General features: G+C 39.4%; 1 protein-coding gene across 10 annotated transcripts in view; it reads right to left on the minus strand.

Moving 5' to 3' along the window:
• pds5b (PDS5 cohesin associated factor B) overlaps nucleotides 1-19,503 on the minus strand; it is a 263,499-nt gene extending 243,996 nt beyond the window's left edge. For 4 of the 10 annotated variants that reach the window (XM_072262917.1, XM_072262923.1, XM_072262919.1 and 1 more), the window contains exons 1-2: nucleotides 19,185-19,461; nucleotides 9,632-9,698 (exon numbers count right to left, since the gene is read on the minus strand). The gene's annotated coding sequence lies outside the window, so the exon portion shown is untranslated. Of the gene's footprint in view, nucleotides 1-9,631; nucleotides 9,699-14,994; nucleotides 15,039-18,847; nucleotides 18,971-19,184 lie in introns of those variants that run through there. The other 6 variants (XM_072262916.1, XM_072262922.1, XM_072262920.1 and 3 more) reach the window with 5 other exon arrangements.
• Nucleotides 19,504-19,943: the final 440 nt, after the last annotated feature.

Raw genomic sequence — 19,943 nt, forward strand, 5'->3', positions numbered from 1 at the left:
CTTTATTAATGTTGGGCACATATAACTTGTGTTGAAGGACCTGTTCCTGTGCTGTACTATGTTAATACTCCAAGAATTTCATCTTACAACCATTTCAATAATTTCATTATAAAACTACTTTTCCATGTACTAGTTGAGCTCAGAGTGCGGCAAACAAAGTTTGGTCAGTTTCAAGAGCACATGCAAAAATGGGCCTTGACGAGCTTAACAAGAATGCTGGAAGCACAAACTGAGCAAGACCTCACATCTAAATTTCCTTTAAGCTTGCAAGGCCTTAAGCAGCATGGGAATTGGTGTCAGGTACTAAACCGCTGGATGGAGGATTGTTGTTGCTTTACTGTTCTAATAATCATTAATTTTGCTCTTGGTAATCATTCTTTTGATATTGTTAAAGTATCTGTCATTACATACCTGTTTCAAGTTGTTGTCTTTCCCGAGAAATTTTGATATGTTGTATTGAGGCTCAAAAATTGTCAATCTACTTAATAAATTTAAATACTGCAAAGCAGCTTTGATAAACATAATACCCAATTAAAAGTCATACTGAAAATTTATTGATAGAAAGAATCCACTTCCAAGAGCAGTATAGTTATACCAAACATTCTTTACAGGCCAGTTGGTAGCCAACAAAGATTTAATTATAAATTCAAGATTAAAACTTTTAATGCAATTAATTCATTTGATGCAACTCTAGACTGTAGGATGGTCAAAGATGTTTACTATGAAAAAACATTAGTTAAGGAACATGACTTTGCCAGAAGTTCAATTCTTAAGCCAAGTAAAATCCATCACCCTCTTTACCTCACCAAATAATTGTTCATTTTATATATTATTTTACAAATTACAATTTAGAAAATTGCAGTTACTTTTGTTAAGGTATACTTAGACCCACTTAACGCTGAGGATGCATTCTTCAGAGGTGGAGCGCTATGTAAATTACTGCTATGCAGGGTCATTATAACATTACGCGAATGGAGATGTATGCCTAATATTTTAAAAATCAAACTCAAGATATATATTTTATGTATACACAGTAATTTGTGGAATAACAAACATGCAAATAGGCCTAAACTGTCCATCAGTGAAGCAGCAAAACATCGCAGCAGCAGTGGAGGGAAGTGGGTCCTGGCTACATCTTCGAGCAGGGACCAGGCTGTGCATCTTTCTCGAACTTCAGCTTCTTCTTCAAGTAAGCGTTGAGATTTGACTGCCTTTTCTTAAGTTTCATCTCATGAAGAAGATCTCAGTAGTAGGAAATCACATTGAGAATACCCCTCTCTGCCTTACTGCTTCCTTCCCAGTCAGGGTCAATCGATGAACTGGTCCATGATTTGTGTGATCGTGGTGATGCTAGTGCTGAGGAATATTGTAGTGAGGTTTCTTGCTGGTATGTCCTCTTCTCCATCTGTGTCCTCAGATTCACCCAGGATGCATTGCTCTGCCAATTCTCAAAGCTCTTCATTATGTAGGCTCTCACATTGAGAATGCAGGAACTCTTCAACCGCTATCATTAACATCCTCACGCCCTATCATTTGCAGTTTCACATCCATGCCAATGATTTTTCTAGCTATCCTAGGTGTACAACCCTCAGTGGAAGTTCCAGGCCATTTTCCAGACATTATGAGTGAAAAAAAAAAGAATAAATTGGCCAGAGAGCATGAACGTTTACATGCACGAGGGAAGCCGAGCGTGAACTAATACATGATTGGCTGTGAGTGGCTCAGAGTGCATGTAATGCACTGTCATTGGCTGATTGAATGTTTACTGTAATGGTAGACACTCAAGTTTTTTAAGTGTCGTTTAGAATGAATTTTTGTCATTTTTAAAAATTTCGATAAAGAATTGAATAACCGTGTTGTAACAAATTAGCGCTATGTGGGGTAGCATTATGTGGGATCTGAGTGTAGCAGTTTTCTCAAGTGCCACTTTGCTTTTGAACTTCCATAAACATTAAACTGCATAACAGAATTAAAATTATACATCCACCTTGTTCATTACATATTCAAGATCTGTTGGCTTCACTTAAGCTATCTACAAATCATAAAAAGCTGAGTCCCCTTGTCAATCAGAAAAAGATCATTTATGTCTACCGTTTCCTGTCAGTTTGACAATCTTCTATTCATAATCACATTCTCATTATTAGCTCTGTTTTCTAATAACCTTCCACTACTTCATCATATGTCCTTCCTCAACACTTAGTTCCAGAGCAAAAGACCAGACATTAATGGAAACTGGATGTACCATGTACACCTATAATAGCCATAAAAGATATATCACTGAAATCATACTCAAGTTCTCTGCATTTAAATGCAGAGTCTTGTACTGAAGACATCTTAAACATCCAAATAAACTTACAAGATCATCCAACCTTTTTCATTCTTTATCATCTAGTCATTTTAAAAATGATTAAAATTATAAAAACATCACAATGCCCTCAAAAGGCAAGAATAACCATCATATTCTCCCCTAATAGGCATCTCCTGCCCATCATCTAAGTCCACCAACCATCAGAGGCTCATGTCTCACCACTGCCCTTCCCTCTTAATCATGGCCACCTCACCTCCCTTCTCTCAGTCTGACGCAGTTTTGACCCAAAACATCGATAATTCCTCTCCCCCCACACACAGATGCCACTTCAGCCAGAGTTCTTCTAGCAACCTGTTAGTTGGACACCAACACATTGGCAGTTTGTAAACAAAGCCATTAATTCAAGTGCCATTAAGGAAAATTAATGGTTATGAGATATTGTAAAAAGGAAACTGAAATAAACCTGTTTTATCATTGAGGAACTAGGCACCATCATGCCAGATTCAAAATTTTGATTGACCATAAACTTAAACATAAGGGACTCTGCAGATGCTGGAAATCCAGAGTAATACACACAAAATGCTAGAGGAACTCAACCCGTCAGGCAGCATCCGTGAAAAGGAATAAAGAGTCAATGTTATGGGCTGAGACCCTTCATCAGGGCTGGAAAAGAAGGGGAAAGAAGCTAAAACAAGGCGGCGGGGGGGGGGGGGGGAAGCAACCTAGGTGATAGGTGAAGCCAGATGAGGGGGAAAGAAGGTGGGTGGGTGGGTGGAGGGAGGAGAGCGGATGAAGTGAGAAACTGGGAGAGTGATATGTGGAAAAGGTAAGGCCTGAAGGAGTTATCCAAGGAAAGGACACTGACCATGGGAGAAATGGAAGGAAGAGGGGCATCAAAGGGAGGTGATTGATCATAAACTTACCACTTTTGGAAACACATTTTATTTGGGAAACCTCAAAGCACACTTGACCAGATGCTTTGCCAAACAAATTATAGCTTGTGCTACTGAAAGCTCATAGACCCCATGGAACGAAAAGGAAAAATTTCAAGGTATTTCACAACAGAATTAGTTAAAAATTGCTAAATTTAACAGCAGTTCCAACGATTTTACCATACTGCAATGTACAATGCTGCAAATAGTACAGCATCCATGCTCACCACACCATCACGATTCCAATGTTACAAAATGCGTGCATAAAAATCCCAAAGCTTTTGTCATTTTTATGGGTAACAGAAGCTATCAGAGTTCCATCATTCCAATATGTGCAGCTAACATTACCCAAGTTGGAAGTAACTGAGAATAAAGAGTTTAAGTATTACAATTCCTGCAAAAAAAATTCCATAACCTTGATCAGCATGAACACTTAGCTAGACAAAAATATGGAATATTTTGTACAATCACAGCCATATTAAAATGTTATGATCTAAATTATCATTTTAGATAAAAATATTTTTTAAAAAGGAAAACTCAATCAGTCAAAATCCAAATAAAAAATGACCACAACCATACCATTAGAAGGCATATTACAGATGAGCTACACACTTCCAACAAAATACCAGGAGATTCTATGTTCCTGATTCTACATCACAAAATATTTTGGTTGTTCCAGAAGATTACAAGATTTTATTATAAATTCACTTTACTTTCACAAGGGATTACTTACACACCTCTTACTTGTTTATCTATAATTTTAGGTAAATACAAACTCCAGACATAGCATGGTTTCATATACTGTACTATACCTCAAGATAAATATAAACACTTTCAGAATTCAAGGTGATCATATTACCATTATTAATTGATTCACTTTCTGGTGATACTGAATTTACATAATATTTTAATAACCTCATATTTCACACCAACATTGTATTTTAATTAATACACTATCACAATGCTAATTGAGTCTCTGCAGCATCAATGAACAGGGGACAATCCAAAACTTAGAAGGCCAGCTACCAAGAGTTTTCATGCACAACTATTAATACAGACACCTGCATATAGGAATATCCAGTTCAAATCAATTCCATTTCTCTGAACTACTCAAGACATATCCTGATTGACTTTTCTTTATTAAAGAAATACAGCTTCTACTGCACCTTATTAACAATAGTTTCCCAAACATGTACAAGATATGTACACTAAAACAGAACACTAAGATCCACCATAAGTACAAAAGATCCTGCAGATGCTGGAATTCCACATAACACACAAAATGCTGGAGGAACTCCACCGGTCAGGCAGTATCCACAGAAATGAATAAACAGTCGGCATATGGAGCCCAGACCTTTCATCAGGACTGGAAAGGAAGGGGAGAGATGGGGGTGGTGGAAACAGAAAGGAGGACACAATAGGTGACAGGTGAAGCCAAGTGGATGAGGCAAGAAGCTGGGAGGTGGTAACTGGAAAAAGCAAAGAGCTGGAGAAGGAATCTGATAAGAGAGGACAGTAGATCATGGGAGAAAGGAAACGAGTGGGGGCATCATGGGGAGGTGGTTAACAGCTGATGAGAAGCGGTAAGTGGCCAGAGTGGGGGGGGGAGGTGGGGAGGTGGGAGAAAAATACAGGGGAATTTACCTGAAGTTGGAGAAATCAATGTTCATGCCATCAAGTTGGAGGCAACTGAGAGGTATTGCCCCTCCAACCTGACAGCCGCCTCATCACGGCAGAAGAGGAGACCATGTCATAACAGGAATAGGGATAGGAATTATAAGGGCTGGCCACTGCGTAATTCCGCTTTTTGTGGAAGCTGAGGTGCTTGATAAAGCACTCCAACATAGGTCAGCAAACATATGGATACAGTGCAAGTTAGGATACCACCAATGTTTTAGTTGAGGTCATGATAATGAATTTCAAGCATGATTTTATTACACAAGATATTAAAGAGAGTAACATAGCAGAGTCTATCTAGAGGTAGGCAATATTTTTTCATTAACTGACATCACTAAAATAGATCTGATTATCATATTCCTGTTTGTAAATTATGTGTGCAAATTGTGATTTCCAGTTAGTCTTTGACCATCCTGCTAGTTAGAAACACAATCACATTTGACTATACAATGCCGTGTAGCACCAAAATTTATAGATCCAAGAATTGTTAAAGCATGGAAGCAGAACACTTACTCCAAAAAGTCCACACTGCCTCACTGGCTCCCAGGTACAAGGGTCAGGGACATTTCAGACTGAGAGCACAGGATTCTTAAAGGGGAGGAAGTGCAGCCAGAAATCATGGCACATAGTGGCACTGATGACATATCTATGAAAAAGTATGAGGTCCTGAAGAGCAAATATAGGGAGCTAGAGTAAGAATAGGATGATATGGCAATTGGATAGGTAGAAATGAGTTTACTTTAATGTGAGAAGTTTCAAGAACAAGCATGATAAACTTAAGAGTACAGATCAGTACTTGGAGCTACAATGTTGTGGCCATTACAGAGACTTGATTGTCACAAGGGCAGGAATGGCTGCCAGACATCCAGGGTATAGATGTTTCAAAAGGGACAGGAAGGGAGGCAAGAGATGGGGGAATGGCAGTACTGATCAGGGATAGATTACAGCTGTAGAAAAGGAGGACATTATGGAGGGCTTGTCTACTGAGTCAGTGTGAGTGGAAGTCAGAAACAGGAAGGGAGCAATCACTCTTTTAGAGCATTCTATAGGCCCTCAATAGAACAGGGTCCCTGATGAGCAGATCTGTAGGCATATTTTGGAAAGGTGCAATAAAAGATAGTGCAGCAGTTAGCATAAGGCTATTACAGCACCAGTGAACCAGGTTCAATTCTACCACTGTCTGTGAGGAGTTTATATCATCTCCCATGGCCACTTGGCATTCCTCTGGGTTCTCCCATTTCCTCACACATTCTGAAGAGATATGGGTTAGAGGGTTAATTGGTCACATGGGTGTAATTAACTGGCAGGGCTCATTGGGCCAGAAGGGCTTGTTACCATGCTGTATCTATCATCTAGCTAACAGGTCTCGTTGTCACAGGTGACAGTAACATTGATTAGCACCTCTTTAGTGCAAGAGGTTTACATGAGGCAGAATTTACTAGGTGTGCCCATGAAGGATTTCTGACACAATATGTGAACAGGCCAACTAGAGGAGAGGACAAACTAGATCTATGAATCAAATACTAGAGTGAGCATTTTGGAGGCAGTGACCACATCTCCCTGACCTGTGGCATAGTCTTGGGCAAGGTTAGCAGCAGGCAATATGGGAAAGTATTTAACTGGGGGAGGAGTAATTACGATGCTGATAAGCAGGAACTTAGGAGAGTAGGTTGAGAACAAATGTTCTCAGGGAAATGTGGACATTGTCTAGGGAGCACTTACATTTTGATCTGGATAGGTTTGTTTCTTTAAGACATGGAAAGGATGGTAGGGTAAAGGACCCATGGTTGACAAGAGATGTGTAACATTTAGTCAAGAAGAAGGAAGCAAAGATCAGACAGGGCTCTTTAAACTGATAAGGTAAAAGAGGAAACATGCTTAGAGTCAGAGGAGGTAGAGGAGATCTCTAATTACTACTTTGGTACAGTATTCACCAGAGAGGGATATTAACGAATAGAAGATCAGCATAGAACTAATGTGCTGAAACATGCCAAAATTATGAAAGAGGTAGTGCTGCTGCTCTTGAAAACATGAAAATAGGCAATCCCCCAAGTATAATCCAGGTTACTACAGGAAGGAAGGGATTGCTGCGCTGCTGGCAATGATCTTTGTGTCCCTGTTGGTCACAGGAGTAGTGCAAAATTATTTGAGGGCGGCAAACGTTATCCCTTTGTTCAAGAAAAGTATTAGGGATAATCCTGGGAATAATAGATCAGTGAGTTACATCAGTGGTGGGCAAACTATTGGAGAGGACTATTAGAGACAGAATGTACAAGCATTTTGAGAAGCATAGTCTGATTAGGGATAGTTAGCCTAGCTTATAAGGGATAGGTTCAGCCTGATGGACATTTTCCAAGAAGTGACAAATCAAATTGATGAAGGTAGATGTTTTGACAGGCTTCCCCCATGGTAGGCTTATTCAAAAAGTCAGGAGGCTTAAGATCCAGAGAAACTTGACTGTGTGCACAGAAGGCAGAGGGTGGTAGACGATGGAGCATGTTCTGCCTGAAGGTCCCATACTAATGGTGATCTGCAGGGATCTGTTCTTGGACCCCTGCTATTTGTACTTTTTATAAATGATTTGGATGAGGAAGTGGATTAGAATATTTGCAGATGACACAAAGGTTGGTGGTGTTGAAGAAATCCTGAAGAAGGGTCTCAGCCTGAAATGTCGACTGTTTGCTCCTCCGTAGATGTTGCCTGACCTGCTGAGTTCCTCCAGCATTTTGTGTGGGTTGATAGTGTTGATAGAGTAGAAGGTTGTCATAGGTTACAATGGGACATTGACAATATGGGTGAAGTTCAATCCAGAAAAGTATCCAATGATACACTTTGGAAGGTTGTACCTGATGGCAGAGTTCCAAGTTAACTGCTGGATTCTTAGTAGTGCGGAGGACAGAGGAATCTTGGGGTCCAAATCCAGAGGTCCTTCAAAGTTGCTGCATAAGTTGAGTGGGTGGTTAAGAAGACTTATGGTGTGCTGGCCTTCATTACTCAGGGAATTGTGTTCACCAGCCAAGAGGTAATGTTGTAACTCTATAATACTCTGGTTAGACCACATAGAGTATTGTATTCAGTTCTTGTCACCTCATTATATAAAGCATATGGAGGCTCTAGTGAAAGTGCAGACAAGATTTATCAAGATGCTGCCTGGATTAGAGAACAAGGTTTGGTGAGGAGAAGTTGAGGAAGCTGGGCTTTTCTCTTTGAAGCAGAGGATTAGAGGAGACTTGATGGAGGTGTATTAGATGATAAGACACATAGACAGAGTAGCCAGCCAACGTCTTTTACCCCAGCGTGGTAATGGCTAATATGAGGGGGCATACTTTTAAAATGATTGAAGGAAAGTAGAGGATAATGCCAAGTGCATTGAATGCCCTGCTGGGGGAGGTGATAAAGGCAGATATATTAAGGATATGTAAAAGACTTAGACAGGCACATGGATGGAGGGGTACGTGAGAAGGAATGGTTAGACTGATCTTGGAGAAGATTAAAACATTGGCACAATGTTGTGGGCCAAAGGGCATATACTGTGCAGTACTATTCTATTAAAGAACAATCCAGCTGGAACTAATTCTACCCTTCAAATTCTGCTCTTTTAGATATTTGTTTGACTCCCTGTTGAATGCCACAATTGAATCTGCTTCCGTTACCTACCTCTTCTTGAAATCCGCATCGGATTCAATACATTAATTTCATGATTCCTTTCTCTTGTTTTTTGGCTCTTTTGCAATCTTGTATATCTCTTGACCCTTCCAGTACTCTACCAATATCCTTCTTGGTTTCAAACACCTGCATCAGACCCTCTTGGAACCTCTCATGTTTCAAGAAAAACTCTAGTCTCTGCTAAACAGGCTAAAGATTGTACATGCTGAAGCAACAAATAATGCACAGGAGGATAAATTCCCTCAGCAGATTGATGCTCTAGCCTCTCCTGTCCATTCACTTAACAAAAATTCTTCCCTTTATATTCCTAATGTATAGCACTTACAAATGAACATGATACTTCAGTTGTGGTTGAACCAGTGTTTTAAAGTTTCATCGAGACTTTCTGAATTTTCTGCATGGCTCCATTTATAAAGTAGGATCCATACGTTTTTCTCCATCGGCCTTCCCACTTTAAGAAAATACATGTTCCTTCAACTTTCCTGTTTTAATGCCCTTTAAGAACTGTACTCTTAATTTATATTGTCTCTTCTCATTGACTCGTTCCAACAACATAGAAGCAATCATTTCTCAGTATTACATTTAAACTGCCACTTCACCATTCATGGCAACAACCCAGCTTTAACTTATCTGAAGTTTTAATACTATTCTCTTACAAACATAAAAACCTCCAATTTTTATAGCTTCTACAAATTTGAAGACCGCGCCTTATGCATCCAAGCCCTTGAAGAAAAGCAGCAATTTTTCTTCATGGACTTGGGTGCATAAGGTACAATTTTCACAGAATTGCATGCTACAATTCCATCCAGTTAAAACAAAAACTTTCACTGTAATTCACTGCTTCCGATTGCTTAGACAATTTTAATGCACGCTATTAACACCCCTTTTAGTTCCTGGGATTTAATCTTGATAAATAGCCTATTTTGTAGAACTTGAACAAATGCTACTTGGAAATCCATTCATGCCACAAAACCACCTTTTCCTCATTGACCTTCTTTTCTTCAAAGAAACTATCTGTAGCACAGCAGTATCACAGTGATTAAGTTACCAGACTAGGAATCCAGAAGGCTGTACTGACGATCCAGAGAACCAAGTCCAAAATCACACCATGGCAGCTGTGGAATTTAAACTGAGATTAATAATCTGGAATATTATTTTAAAAAGCAACAAATATTTTTAGTAATGAAAAATCTTATTAAAAAATTGATTCACTGAAGTCCCTTGAAGGAAGAAACTCTCTCATCCTTACCAAATCTGGCCTCCAGACCCACTCCATATGGTTGATTTGGAAAAGCTTTCTCAAATGGCCTTGCAAGCATTCCAGTGGCAATAAATGCTGACCTCACTAGCCCGGCCCAGATATTAAAAAGTAGATTTAAATAAAGCTGACATGATTCTCCTTCAGCAACATCATGCTGACTTTTTTTCCTGATCAATATACACTTGCGAAAATCTCTGCTAATTCTCCTATTGTTTCTATAACTTTATCCAGAGATTTAAACTTAATGAACTAGAGATATTGGATTTATCCTTGCACCCCTTAATTATACAAGGATACATACAGCATTTATCCTGCATCCAGTAATGGTTATGGACCAGTCTATCAGAGTAAAGCCCTCCCCACCATCGAACACATCTACAAAGAGCACTGTTGCAGGAAAGCAGCATCCATCAGAGAAACCCCACCATCCAGGCCAGGCTCTTTTCTTGCTGCTGCCATCAGTAAGTAGGTATAGCAGTCTCAAGACCTGAACCACCAGGTTCAGGAGCAGTTACTAACTTCAAGCATCAGGCTCTTGAAACTTCACTCAACTTTAGGCTCTTGAAACTTCACTCAACTTTATCCACCCCCATCACTGAACTGTTCCCACAATCTATAACTCACTTTCAAGGACTCTTCAACTCATGTTCTCAATATTTATTCCTTATTTATTATTTTCCCCTTGTTTCTGTATTTACACAGTTATCTTGCACATTGGTTGTTGTCCACTCTGTTGGACGCAGTCTATCATTGATTTTATTATGTCCACTCTGTTGGGCGCAGTCTTTCATTGATTTTATTATGTTTCTTGAAGTTACTCTGACTGGCTGCAAGAAAATGAACCTCAGGATTGTATATGGTGACACACATGTACTTTGATAGTAGACTTACTTGAATTTTGCAATTCACCTCTTGTACAGCAGGGTGGACTCTTGACCTGGCAATCTACTCCTTGAGACATAAGAACATGAGAAATCGGAGCAGGAGTAGACCATCTGGCTCATCGAGCCTGTTCCGTCATTCAGTAAGATCACGGCTGATCTGGCCATGGACTCATCCCCACCTACCTGTCTTTTCCCCATAACCCTTAATTCCCCTACTATGCAAAAATCTATCTAACTGTCTCAAATATATTTACTGAGGTAGCCTCCACTGCTTCATTGGACAGAGAATTCCACAGATTCACCACTCTCTGTGAAAAGCAGTTTCTCCTCATCTCCATCCCAAATTTACTCCCCCAAATCTTGCGGCTATGTCCCCTAGTCCTAGTCTCACTGGTGGAAACAACTTTCTCGCCTTTATCTTATCTATCCCTTTCATAATTTTATATGTTTCTATAAGATCTCCTCTCATCCTTCTGAATTCCAAAGAGAACAGTCCCAGGCAACTCAATTTCTCCTCGTAGTCTAACCTCCTCATCTCTGGAATCAACCTGGTGAACCTCTGCTGCACCACCTCCAAAGCCAGTATATCCTCCCTCAAGCAAGACCAGAAATGAATGCAGTAATCCAGATGCCGCCTCATCAGTACCCTGTACAGCTGCAGCACCCTCGTTGCTCTTAAATTCAAACCCTCTAGCAATGAAGGCCAACATTCTATTTGCCTTCTTGATAGCCCACTGCACCTGCAAACCAACCTTTTGTGATTCATGTACAAGCACTCCCAAGTTCATCTGCACAGCAGCATGCTGCAATCTTCCACCATTTAAACAATTTGATCTTCCATTTTTTCTTCTGAAGTGGATGACCTCACACTTACCAACATTGTACTCCATCTGCCAGACCCTCACCCACTCACTCACTTAACCTATCTATATTTCTCAGCACAATTTGCTTTTCCACTCAATTTATTGTCATCAGCAAACTTAGATACACTACATTCGGTCCCCTCTTCCAGATCGTTAATGTATATCGTGAATAGTGGCGGGCATCAAAACCAGCGGCACATTGCTCACCAGTGATTGCCAAAGAAACACCAGTGTATCCCAACTCTCTGCTTTCTATTGGTTAATCAATCCTATATCCATGCTAATACATTACCCCCAAATCTATGCATCCTTACCTTATGGTTAAGTCTTTTTATGTGGCACCTTATTGAATGCCTTCTGGAAATCCAAGCAAATAACGTCTACACGAGAAAATCTGCAGATGCTGGAAATTCAAGCAACACACACAAAATGCTGGTAGAACACAGAAGAGATAGTAAGAGATTACTGTCTTAATTAAATCTCTTACGATCTGTTTTTTCAGTTAATCCTGACGAAGGGTCTCGGCCCGAAACGTCCACTGTACCTCTTCTTATAGATGTTTCCTGGCCTGCTGTGTTCTACCAGCATTTTGTGCAAATAATGTCTATCTGTTCCTCTGTATCCACTGCACTTGTTACATCCTCAAAGAGCTCTAGCAAGTTTGTCAAACTGGACCTGTCTTTGCTGAATCCATGCTGCGTCTATCAGATGGATCCATTTCTTTCCTGATACCTCGTTATTTCTTTAATGATAGCTTAAGCATTTTTCCAACTACAGATGTTAAACTAACAGGCATATAGTTTTTGCCTAAGTTCTTTTTTGAACAGTGGGGTGACATTCGCCATCTTGCAATCTGCCAGGGCCTGCCCAGGGTCCAGAGAATTTGGTAAATCATCATCAAAGCCTTAACTACAACCTCTACCATTTCTTTCAGTACCCTGGGATGCATTCCATCAGGACCATAGGACTTGTCTATCTTTAGGCCCACAAGTTTACTCAGCACTATCTCTTTATTGATACCTATTGTCTTGTCTGCCTGCACATTCTCTGTAACTGCAACACTATATCCTGCACTCTGTTATTGCTTTTCACATATATTATCTCAATATACTGATGCTGTGAAACCTGTATGGATGGCATACAAAAGAGTTTTTCATTGTACCTCACTATGTCAATAAAATAATTATCAATACCTTGAACTTATTCAGATCACTAATCTTAAGATCAGAGCCTGTCAAATTTCCTTCTCTAAATCTCTCAGCAACTAAGCATACATCTTATCTGGATTAATTGGCGAATTCATTTTAAGTGCACCCAGCTTTTCCTGTTAAATTTAGCCTTTCAGCACCTCTCTACATCTTTTTCGTAATGAATAGCATATTAATTTAATTCTTCAGCCACGCCTACTGAAACCATAAGTAAAATTCCCTTTTTGGTTTCTGATCAACACACCTTTTAATAAAATACACAATACACAAAATATTTTGGCAGTCCTTTTATGTTTACCTCCAGTCTTTTCTCATGCTCCCCTTAAAACTTCCCCACAATCATCCTGGTACTCACTTGTTCTAATGACATAGCCCAACAACTATCTAGACAAATGACTATCTTTCAGCTCCATTCTTTCAGCTCCATTTTATTCTCTTTTTTTGGATCACCGAGGGAGCTCCAATTCCTTGCCCTTCTGCGATTATACCCACACTATTGATGGAAAATGTCCATTTTAAATGTCTTTTATTGTTCAATTACTATTTTGTTTGCCAAGCTCAATTCCATTTATCAAAGTAAATTTATTATCAAAATACACACATTACCACATACTACCAGATCTTACAGGTATTTATAGAAAAATATAGAATTACAATAGAATTTATGAAAAACTATACATAAACTGACAAAACAACTAATGTGCAAAATAAGACAAATTGTGCAAATGAAAAAGAAATAATATCGAGAGCATGAGCTGTCAAGTACTCGAAAGCGAGTCTATAGATTGTGGAATCAGTGCACAGAGTTGAGTGAAGATATCCACGCCAGTTCAAGAACCTGATGAGGCATAGGCTAATAAATGTTCCTGAACCTGGTGGTGTGGGGCCCAAAACTCCTCTACCTTTGCCCATTGGTAGTAGCCAATAGACAGCGTGGCCTGGATGGTTGGCGGGGGGGGGTTGATGATGGATGCTACTTGTGGCAGTGCTCCATGGGAATATGCTCAATGGTGGGGAGGGCTTTACCTGTAATGGACTAAACTGCATCCAGTACTTTCTGTAGACTTTTCCATTCCTAGGCATTGGTGTTTCCATACCAGCCCATGATGCAACCAGTCAGAATTCTCCACACTTCCATCAAAATTTTAGGCGACAAGCCGAAACTTCAAAAAAAAAAGTATTTATGCAGGCCAGATCTTTCCTTATCCCAATGAAGCTGTATTTCTTTAGAGTACTCTATACTTCCAAAGGTACTCTAAAGCTTATTACATCATGATCACCTTTTCCTTTCTTGTCCTAGCGAGTACATGCTTCACTTAGTTTCACTCATTTTCAAGAACAAAGTAATTTGCCTCACTTATTGAGTCAGAAGCATAATGACAGTGAAAAAAATCTTCCCTCTATTTGTCACTTATACTACTGATATTATATTATCTTAGTCTAATTTGAATAGATAGTATCCCCCAAAATCACTACTTTACAGCTTTTGCACATTTCTGCAATTTCCCTGTAAATTTGCTCCTTCACACTAGTTGGCAGCCTATTACATACCAGCAAGATGTCCAGTTCCGATGAAGAATCAATTTGAAACTTCAACTCTCTTTCCACAGATGCTGTCTGACCTACTGAGTTTTGTCAGCATTTTCTGTTTTTATTTGAAATTAGGTTAAACCTTTCTCACAGCACAAGCAGAGCACCCCACAAGAATACTGGTACCAGTATACAGTTCCTCTCTTCTCCTTAAACTGGTCCACAGGTTCAGTGTACCTTTATCCAAAGCAAGTCTACACTTGCTACATGTATTTAAATTATTAATTCTGCTTTCTAAAATATTCCAAAAAATTGTTTTAAGTCAGCTCACTGAAACCTCTCCGTTAGTATTCAACCTCACACCAAATCTCATCTTATCTTCAGCCCATTTCACTGCCTAAATTGGCATAATAAACTTAACATCTCAAATTTACAATGTTCATCTGTATTAGCCATTCCTCCCATTTCCTCACCTCTCCTCAATTCTGTAACCACCTCCTGCCAAAACACCAAGCAATAAATACACTTCCAACTCTAATTCCATTGTTCACCCTCACTTTTAAATTCCCTATCCCATTAGAGGTCATATTTCCTATTGCTCAAGCACTCAGCTCCAGAACCATCCCCTTAAACCTTGTCCTTCAGAAACACTCAAGACTACTGACCTGAGTTAATGCCACACATCCGTAAAAACATCTTGGGACTTTTTCTATTAGATTAAAGAAAGGTACTGCATGAACAAAGGTTTTTGAAATTTATGCAGTTATTTTTGACACTATTTAAACCTCACCATGCCCTCAAATTAAAGCACTTAAAAACATACTGGTTCTTTATTCTATCACCATTGAAATTACAGAGAACCAACTACTAAAGCAAATTGGAATCCCCAGGTTACATTTGCCTTTACTTATGTGTACAGCCCACCTGTTTGCTGGCGATGTTTCAACCATCGTTTTGGATTTCCACCATCTGCATTAAGTTATTAATAATCAATAATAATCAGGCTATCTGCAATCATTAAAAACAAAGATGAAGTATTTCAAGATTACACAGACATCCATCACTCAATCCATGTGTGGTTAAATTCCTTTATGATAAAAGCTACTTGTAGAATTACAGTCAACTATTCAACACCGAAGAGTCCAAATGTAAACTACACAGTTTAGATGATTCAATACATGTACAAGTAGACCAAAATTGGAAAAGTTGAACTAATAGATACTATAATGACACCTCACTTACATGTCATTGTAATATTTTATCAGCATATTGGAATAGGACTTCAGTGGTTACTCTATGTTTAAATCTACATAGTCAGGTCTACAAATTGTATTGGACCTACCAAATCTTCATCTCTCCATTGGTTGTTACCTAGATATCCAAAGTAAATTCCTACTTCTAGGACACATACATTGCAGTTTAGAGTATAAAAAGCTAAAACAAATGTTTTCAAGTGAAAAATCTGAGGTTTAATAAACCTGCTATCCAATATTAATAGGAAAGGTCTTCTTGAGACAATAAATTATGATCAAGTTTATTATAACTTGTGTGAATAGGAATTTGACAAGCTTTGTTGGGCCAATGGTCTGTTCTTGTCTAAAATGTCCAATATTCCAATTTAATCTTTATAATGTTATAATGCAAAGAACAAATTCACAATCTTACTTTTCACTCCTCAGATAGTCACAATCATTTTACATTCTAAGTTACTTCTGCATTGTTGTTTAGCAAATGCAGCAATTAATTCAAAGTTCAAAGTAAATTTATTATGGAAGTACATTAATGTGACCGTACACTAACTATTCAATATCTCACTGGCATTTACAGAAAAATTAAAACACAAAAGCAGCAGCAGCATAGCCCTTAACTCGGCAATGGAGTTATCGGGGCACCATCATGACGGTGTTTCCGTAGCAAGCTATTCTTGTTTTTACAAGGCTGAGTTGCTAGCTTGATGCTCAGCCCGACTTGGATTCGACCTCAGGAACCTCCATTCCAGAGTCCGGCTCTGATATTATTGCGCCACCAAGCGGGGTAAAATACAAAAGAATGCCACAAAAATACGCATAAACAAAGATTGACGAACAACCATTCTGCAAAAGACAAACTCCAAATAAACACCAAGAATATGAGTTGTAAAGAGTCCTTGAAAGTGAACCTGTAGGTCATAGAATCAGTTCAAACTAGTGGTGAATGAAGTTATCCACACCAGTTCAGGAGCCTAATAGTTGTAGGGTAATAAATGTTTCTGAATCTGGTGGCATAGGACCCAAGGCTTCTGTACCTCCAGTCTGACGGCAGTATTGAGGAGAGAACATGACCTGGATGGTGGATCTCTGCTTCCCTGCTGCAGCACTCCATACAAATTTACATACAACAAAAAAAATGGACCTATGGTCAAAACCCTGAAATTCTAATGTAAAGCCCAAACTTATACTTCGTATCTCAGGAGCAAGGGAATTACTGCTATCTCAACTGCTGGTCATGTTACAAGTGAACTGATGCACAAAGGTTCCACAGAATTTGTAAGGCAATGTAAATCAAGTAAACTTACTTTCAACAGGCAACACTCCTTTAAGTGGCATTGAATCACATTAGCCTTAGAGATACATAGCACAGAAAAAAAGAGCCCTTTGGCACACAATGTCCATGCCAATTATCAAGCAACCATATATACTAACCCCATTTAGCAGCACTTGGCAATTCCAAGTGCACACCTAGATACTTCCTCAATGACAGTGAATGTACCTTTACACCTGCTCAGGCAGTGCATTAAAAGATTGCAATCATCTTTTTGGCATAATTTTTCCCCCTCAGAATCTCTTCAACCCTCTACTTCTCATTTCAAACCTATGCTTTCTGATTTTAACTGTCTTCTGTGTGCAGAAATATTTCTCATAATCCACCCTATGTACACCCCTCAAAATTTTGAATACCTCTTCCCACTTCTTGAATTTTGAATAACAAACCAAACCTATCAATGAAGCATTCCACCCTAGGCTATATCACAGTCAATGTCCTTCCTATAGACTGACAACCAGAATTGTATACAGCAATGTAGCTGTGGCCTAACCAAAAATTTTATGAAGTTGTACAATGACACCCATGTTCTTAGATTCTATGTCATGCCCCAACAAATGAAAACTGATATCCCATACACCTCTTCAACACCTTATCAACTTGTGCTGCCACCTTGAGAGAGTTACTAACTTATACACAAAGGTCCCTCAATTCCTTAGCACATTTAGGGTCCTGCCCTTCCCTCATTAGACCTCCCAAAAAGTATCACATTGCAATTAACAGGATTTAATTTAATCTGACATTGATCTGCCCAATATACCAAGTGATCAACAGCATGTTATAATTTAAGACCATTACAGTACCTGTCATCTGCAAACTTTTGTTATACCTCCAATTATGCTGTGCAAGAGAAGTTTTACCCAATTCTGCCATTTGCTAAACCTAGATACTTGTACTTAATGGAACATCAGACAGAAAAAGGAAATCAGAATACCTTGTCAACACCTTCCACCAATCTTAACGTATATGAGAATACAAAAAACACAATAAGCGATCATAGGTAGGTCGTACAGTGCCTCTAACCTATTCAATTGAGGTAATAGCTGATCTGATTTATGGCCTCAAAGATAAAAATACACAACTTTGAATACTAGTTATCTAATCAATAATTATATTGAAACGTTAACAAAATGAGCACAGAAAACAGGTTAGCTTTGTTTACAGACTATTTTTGTTCTAATCTAAACAGATTTAAGAATTATTCAAAAAGATTCCCATTAAAATGTGGAGAAATAATTTAAATACAGCCAAGCTCATGTGCTTTATAAGATGCAGGAAAAAAAGAAACTGTTTACAATACTTGGAAAATTCATTGTACTCTCAAATGGCAAGTTTTTTTGCTAATCAAAGCAAGAAACGGCCACAAGAGTCTTTGTTTTCTTCAAAATTATGCATTATATTTGGTTTCAAAAAGTTATTCTGCTAAATGTGGTTTCCGAATGAAAACTAAAAAATGGCTTTTTCAAGGGTGGAGAACACTTGCGCATCAAAACCTGTAACCATTCTTGATCCACAACGGCTGCTGTTTGTCGCAGGTAGGAAACGAGAGGAATGTCATAAACACTACCTCGCTTTACAGTATTCAAGCTTCACTATCAATCACTTTCTAGATCAAACCTAACATCTACAGTAACAATAACATATTTAATTATTTATATATTTGTCAACATAATAGACTACAATTCAATAGGTCGCATCATAATTACTTTTTTAAAAATTCTATATTGAATCGGCGATTTCTTGCTGAAAGGGAGAAAAAATATAAATATGTGGAGAAGTACGTCAAGCTCCAGGCCACAGCAAAACACCAGCAAAAACAGGCCCCAAACCCCTGCAAACTCGACCCTTTGGGGAAAAAACCAATCAACCAACCACACTTCTAATATAAATGTTCAATCTCTCTCCCCTTTTACACCCACATACACAAAAAAAACATACACACTGCAATCATAATCATCTCGCCCCATGGCTTCCAGCGGAATCCAAACGAGCTTTCCACGCCGATCCCGGGCAGGGTGTCCTACAGCAGAGACACTCTCCCAATTGCTAAAACAAAACGACAGCAACGAGAAGCGAAGGCGAGTTTGAAAGCAGCGAAGGCGGACAGGCAGGGAACGGAGCCGAGACGGCACTGCGCCCACACCGCAAAACTCGGACAACGTGTCCCTCGGCACGCCAGCTCTGCATTCGCTGCCCTCAAAATGTAACACGGGAAGGCAAGAAAAACAATTAAACGTACGTGATCTTACCCTCCAGCCCGCTACCCTACACTCACCCGTGTCAAAACCCAGACCTCACAGCGCCGCTGCCGCCTACCCCCGGAACGCTTCAAAATGGCGCCAATTTGTCTCGGGCTGCACCAATGAACGACAGCGGCGATGAGCCGGTGTGAGAGCAGGAGCAGGAGCAGGAGGGGGTGGGGATGTCAGCGAGGGGGAATGGGAGGTGGAGGAGGACGAGAGGCGGGAGGCGCTGTCAACTGATAAGTGGATCGCACGGCACGCCGAAGCCTGTTCACTGAGGCAGCAGCGACGCAACTTGCTGAAAGCCCTTCCTGATGTACAGATATCTTTTGGGAGGGAGCAGGAAAGGGAAAGGGAGTGAGGTGCCGTGCACTCTCCCTGCAATTGTGGGTGTGAATCGAGCATTAGCACGACTTAGGTTATGAAACAATGCAAAATGCTAATCATGAAATAAGCGATTGGGCCGTTAAGTTTTACTGTGCATGCTTTTTTTTTATTATACGACATTAATAAAAGTTTCGCCGTAGGAACTTCATGATTCGTGCCACTTTGCCGGAAAAGTGAAGCAAGAGCATCTCCAAACGTCGGAAGAAAGGTATTGCAACCTTGGAAAAACAAAGTAACAGAAAAGTATTTCGCGAGATTGGAGCTGGAGTTTCGAAGTTGACCCATTGTATTTTGTTACGAAATATTCACAGTTTACAACTATTATTCATTACAACATGATTACGCGAACCTATTTCGACAGAACCAATAATTTTGTAAAGGGAAAAGTTCCGAAATCGTATAGA

This window comes from Mobula birostris, chromosome 7 (genome assembly GCF_030028105.1).
Source record: "Mobula birostris isolate sMobBir1 chromosome 7, sMobBir1.hap1, whole genome shotgun sequence".
Classification (NCBI taxonomy): domain Eukaryota; kingdom Metazoa; phylum Chordata; class Chondrichthyes; order Myliobatiformes; family Myliobatidae; genus Mobula; species Mobula birostris.